Source organism: Panthera tigris, chromosome D4 (genome assembly GCF_018350195.1).
Source record: "Panthera tigris isolate Pti1 chromosome D4, P.tigris_Pti1_mat1.1, whole genome shotgun sequence".
In the NCBI taxonomy this organism is placed as follows: Eukaryota; Metazoa; Chordata; class Mammalia; order Carnivora; family Felidae; genus Panthera; species Panthera tigris.
The window spans coordinates 25,059,956-25,066,012 of record NC_056672.1 but is presented as its reverse complement, the minus strand read 5'-3'; the positions used below and the strand labels follow the sequence as shown (position 1 = coordinate 25,066,012).

The 6,057-nt window shown below is 37.8% G+C and overlaps 1 pseudogene; it reads left to right on the top strand.

Annotated features, from left to right (window-relative positions):
- Positions 1–454: 454 nt before the first annotated feature.
- LOC102949506 lies at positions 455–765 on the top strand (annotated as a pseudogene).
- The last annotated feature ends 5,292 nt before the right edge of the window (positions 766–6,057 follow it).

The window sequence follows — 6,057 nt, the reverse complement described above, 5'->3', positions numbered from 1 at the left end:
CAACTTACATGTCCCATCATTGAACGTGTATAACCACCTGACAAAGTAAGTACTCTTGTCCCCATTTTACTATGAAGAAACTGAGAAAGAAAAGTTTGGTAACATGTTAAGAAGGAATAAAGCCAGGACTCAAACTCAGGTCTTTCTGGCCACAAAATTAATGTTCTTTCTATTACATCATGCTGCTGCACACCACCTGTTTTGCTAATTTAAGAAGAACCCTCCTGTATCTATTCTAATTATAAAAATTTACAAGACTGTTCTATAAATGTAAAACCCTTTCCATTCCATTGTCTTATCCCCTACAGATGATCGCATTCTTTTATTAAATGAAGAGGTGATTCCTCATTAACATCACTTCTTTGTCTCTTCCTCATCCTCCCTTCCTTCACTATAGTCACACAGAGAGAAGTAACCCTCCGGTTCCAGGTGACAAATTTGCCATCCTGGAACCATGATCCAATTTGTCCATTACCTCATGGAGAAGCCTCCATCCCTGGGAAAAGCTGCTGTGACTCTCTTGAAGCCTACACTGGCCATATTTTGGCAGTAGACTAGGGTTACGCTGGTTCCTCCAATTTCTACTGAGATCCCTATGAATATTTAGACCTGTAAAAAATAGTCACTAGTGCTCAAACTGGCAGCTTCAAACAGTTCACAGTTAAGGAAGCTGTGCTGACTGGTTTGGTGACCTCTGAGGTATGGATGTGGTTTTATGTTGGCAAGATCATAGGCATTCTTGGCATCATTGGCTATAATGTTTGAAGCCCAATCATGAACATCTGATTATACATGATTTATTATTTGAGTGTTCTTGAACCGTGTGTGACCAGACCACTATCTGAATAAAATAAGATAATGGTTCAAAATCAATGTTTTCTTGGGATGCCTGAGTGGCTCAGTAGGTTGAGTATCCAACTTTGGCTTGGGTCATGATCTCACAGTTCATGAGTTTGAGCCCCATATTGGGCTTGCTGCTGTCAGCACAGAGCCCACTTCAGATTCTCTGTCCCCCTCTCTTTCTGCCCCTAACCCCTCTCAAAAATAAACTTTTTAAAAAAATCTATGTTTTTTCTATCAAACATTACAATAGGGGTCACAATTTCTTTTGATATTAACTTGGGTTGTCCTTTCCTATGATACATTAATATAGCTCTAAATGCATGTCTTTGTTTAGCTTGAAATTGGAAAGGATATATGCAAATATATCAACCTAATACATGAATAAATAAAGATAACATTTTAGTTTGAAGGTTTAAAATATATGATATTTAAGCTTTATTTCCAGAAAAATTGAGGCAAAAGACTTGAGAAAACTAGAACTTGCCATAGAGGGAGAAATAGTAAGACTATGTGCTAAAGTGATATAGTTAAATCATGTCAGTAGCCATGAAAAATAAAATTTGGACTGTTTCTCTTTGCTAAAATCAGAGAAAGATCCTTTGGATAACAGTTATGTCTACAATTATTGAGGTACTTCTTATCTACTTGAATAGAGCTTTCTCAAGAGAGACTAGCAGGGTGGTGTTCTAAGTATGTATCTTTGTAACATCTCTAACAATAGGACTGAGTGAATGAAAGCCAAGACCTACATTTAAGTCTGTTTGATATGTGTTATATTATTAATCTGTCCAGTTTTATGATTTTTAGAACTTATCTTTGAAAAATAAAATATCCTATAGATATTTACACAGGGTTATAATTTAATACCATCTATGAGTCTAAATAGTATCTTATGTCTTGAAATAGATAAAAGCGATTGGTATTAAAAAAAAAAAAAAGAGGTGACCCTTCTCTGTTTCCTTTTGTGGCCCTCATTCTCATCCATTCTCCAGGGCCTTACTCCATCAATAATTCCCCCAAACCTGATGACATTCCATTACATATTCATTCTTTCTTAGGTGACTGCTTCCTGCCAATGAAATAAATGTTGTGAGGTGCTTCTCATCTTAAAATACATCACATATGCCCCACCTCCACTCACCAGGCTACTCTTTGAACTGCATTCCTGTTCCTCCCTCCTTCTCTTCACTATCGAGTTTCTTTCTCACAGCCTGCATGTCTAACAGCCTTTTCTCACTTTCCATCCCCCTCAGCCTTTCTGCAGCAAGCCACTATCAACAACTCCTATTGCTTCATATGACCTTCTCCCTTGATGTTTTACAATGTTGTTCACTCTCACATCCACCTCTCATTCTCTGGTTCTCTTTCTCCTTCTGACCCCAAATGTAAGGACTCCCTTTGGTTATGCCCACTGCTTACTTCTCTCTACCCTCTCTCCTTCGGGAATTTTACTAATCTTTTCTACCAATCTTCAGTCCTGACTTGCACCAGTCCACATTTCCAACTGCCTGGTGGACATTCCCATCTGAGTGTCCTACTGACATCCCAAACTCAGTATGCTCAAAATGTAATCATCTTTCCTTTTCATCCATATCCATTTACTATATTGTAATTACTATCCTCTCGATCATTGTGGGGAAAAAAGTCACAAGTTAAATTTGCAAAGGTCCAATGCTACAGAAACCAAATATTAATCATGGGAGGTGTAATATCTAATAGGACTTATTTTGTTTAAAATTTTTTTCAAAATTAATGCATTTTTTCTAAAGTAATGCACACAGTAAAAAGAATCCAAAAATACAAAATAGTATATTATACACAGCAAAAGGTAGTTTGTCATCCCATCCCTGATCCCTACACCTACAGTTCCCTTTCTCAGAAGCTACGAGTGTTATCAGTTTGCTATATATCTATCCAGAAATATCCTATGCATTTGCAAGCGTATATAAATATATGTTGTATGTTCTGATTCTGATTTCAGCTCAGGTCATGATCTCACAGACATGAGATCAAGCCCCACACTGGGCACTGCATTGAGCTTGGAGTCTGCTTAAAATTCTCTCTCTCTCTCTCTCTCTCTCTCTCTCTCTCTCTCCCTCCCTCCCCCTCTCTTCCTTTACCCCTCTCCCCTGCTCACACACTCTCTCTCAAAAGAATAAATAAATTAAATAAATAAATAATAAAATAAATAAAATGTTAAAGCCCTTCATTTTCTTTCATTTTCATAATCATGCAGAATGCGTATACAGCATTTAGCACTGTACTCAACAAATGGGATCTAATTTTTATGGGCCTTCAACTCATCATTTGATTGTCCTGGGGGGGGGGGCGGTTAAAAAATAAAGCAAGAGTAACAAGAGCATTGATTTGCTGAGCCAGATGGGGACCTAGCCACTTTACAAGGTCCCAGGCAATGTCAGCACAGCACCCAGCGGAAGTAGGAAGGCTGGAATTGTCACACTACCCTTATAATGCTGAAAATCCAGTTTGAATTATCTTCTCACTGAAGTGACTACATTATGGACACCATGTAATTTTAAATACATGCTGCTGCTAGGCCACGTGTCCCCCCATTATAAGCTCCTGCAATTGTGTCTTTTGGCTCCAAGTATAAGACTTTTAAGTTATTATTAAATTTATCTTACTGGTTTCTGTCACCTCAAGCTGTCAAAATCATCTCTGAGTTCTGATTCTGTCTTCCAATCTTCCAATATTGAAAAATGCCTCCCATATTTGAGAAAATTGTCCTCTCTACTAACCAAGTCACTGATTTTAAAGATATATATATACAGAACAAGAGTAGACCATGGGGAGAATCCTCTGACACACCACTAAAAACTACAATCTCATTAATCCATTTGGCTGCAATCAATCAACAAGAAATGGATCCCTTTAATTGTTTTTAACTCTAGACCATACCATTCTATGGGAGAACATGACAAATGCTGTGCTGAGTGCTATGTATGCTAAATGCATATTCCTGTTTTCTCCAGTAATCTGTAACATTCCATTCATTCACAGCACTGAGCTAGAATAAACAGCCAAATCCCTGAGCTCAGGGAATTTACGTTCTGCAGTAGAAATAGTCAGTGAACAATAGAGTTCACAATTAATTATCAAATAATAATTATAATACCAAAATACTAGTAATCAAATTATATGATGTCTAAGATTTCCATCAAAATAATCAGAGGAGAGACAGTATACAGTTCAAATAAGACTGAAATTGAGTTCTTTGTTAAAATTGGATGATAGAAATGCAGGGATTTAGGGGAGCCTGGGTGGCTCAGTCGATTGAGCATCCAACTTCAGCTCAGGTCATGATCTCACAATTCGTGAGTTCAAGCCCATGTGCAGCTTTGTGCTGACAGCGTGGAGCCTGCTTTGGATTTTTCTGTCTCCCTCTCTCTCTGCCGCTCACTATTCATGCTCTCTCTCTCAAAAATAAACATTAAAAAAAAGAAATGCAGGGATTTATTATACTATTCTCTCAACATTTTTCTAAGTTTGAAATTTTCCATTAAGACATTTAAATTATAATTATGATAAATACTGTGAGAAAGTATGAAATATTAAGAAAATTTATAGCAATGAATACCTAACCTAATCTGATGAGGCATCAAAAGTTCCTCTGAGAAAGTGACTTTTAAGTTTAAAACTGAAAAATAAGTAGAAATTATCTAACTTGAATGAGAGAGGAGAAAGCCTTCTAAACAAAGTGAACAGCATGTGAAAACATACTAATGTAGAAAGGAACAGAGAATTTTCAAGGAACTGAAAGAAGTCTTAAGTGGCTGCAGTTTACAGGGTAAAAGAGATTTGCTTGGTTTAAAGTCAAGGGCCACCTGGGTGGCTTAGTCAGTTGAGCATTGGTCTCTTGGTTTTGGTTCAGATCATGATCTCACGGTTCCTGGGTTTAAGCCCTGCATCAGGTTCTGATTTGGCAGTGTGGAGCCTGCTTAGGACTCTCTCTCCCTCTCTCTGCCCCTCCCCAGCTTGTTCACTCACTCACTCTAAATAAATAAATAAATAAAGTTAAATAAATAAATAAAATAAAATAGACAAGTAGACAGAGGCCAGGCCACAAAGACCATTACAAGACTTTTTTTAATCCTAAGAACAATGGAAATTTATTGAAAAGTTCTAGACTAAGGACTATATCATGACTATTGACACTTTTAGAAGATCAATGTATGTGTATATATGTTACTACTTATCTAATAGATGAACCTAGAAATCGTATCTGTATACACACACACGCATATATACATATATGTGTCAGTATACATATTATTGTGAAGCTAAGTATATATAATACATATTTATTTTTTAAGGGAAGGATAAATTTCAAAAAATGGTTAACTACATGGAGAGGGAGAGAACAGGGTGATAGAGGAAACAGGTTTAGAAACTAAGACTTTTTATTTATTTATTTTTAATTTTTTTAATGTTTATGTATTTTTGAGACAGAGAGAGACAGAGCATGAATGGGGGAGGGTCAGAGAGAGAGGGAGACACAGAATCCAAAGCAGGTTCCAGGCTCTGAGCTGTCAGCACAGAGCCCAACACGGGGCTCGAACTCATGGACCGTGAGATCATGATCTGAGCCGAAGTTGGACACTTAACCAACTGAGCCACCCAGGCGCCCCGAAACTAAGACTTTTTAAATACAACTCATTTTATTAATTTAAACTACATTTTGTGTAAATGTATTTCGTAACTACAAAGTAAAATTTAATTAAAAAAAACAATCTCTAGGGACATCTGGGTGGCTCAGTCGGTTAAGGTTTGGCTCTGGATTTCCATTCAGGTCATGATCTCATGGTTCATGAGATTGAGCCCCACATTGGGCTGTGTGCTGAGAGCATGGAGCCTGCTTGGGATTCTCTCTCTCTCTCTCTCTCTCTCTTTCTCTCTCTGCCTCTCCCCCACTGGTGCTCTGTCTCTCAAAATAAACATTAAAAAAAAAAACAGGGGCACCTGGGTGACTCAAGTGGTCAAGCATTCAACTTTGACTCAGGTCATGATGTCGCAGTTAGTAAGTTCGAAACTCGTGTTGGGCTCTGTGCTGACAGCTTGGAGCCTGCTTTGGATTCTTTGTCTTCCTCACTCTCTCTCACTCTCCCCCATTCACACTCTGTCTCTCTGTCTGTCTGTCTGTCTCTCTCAATCTCCAAAAATTGAAAGTAAAATAGGGGCACCTGGGTGGCTCAG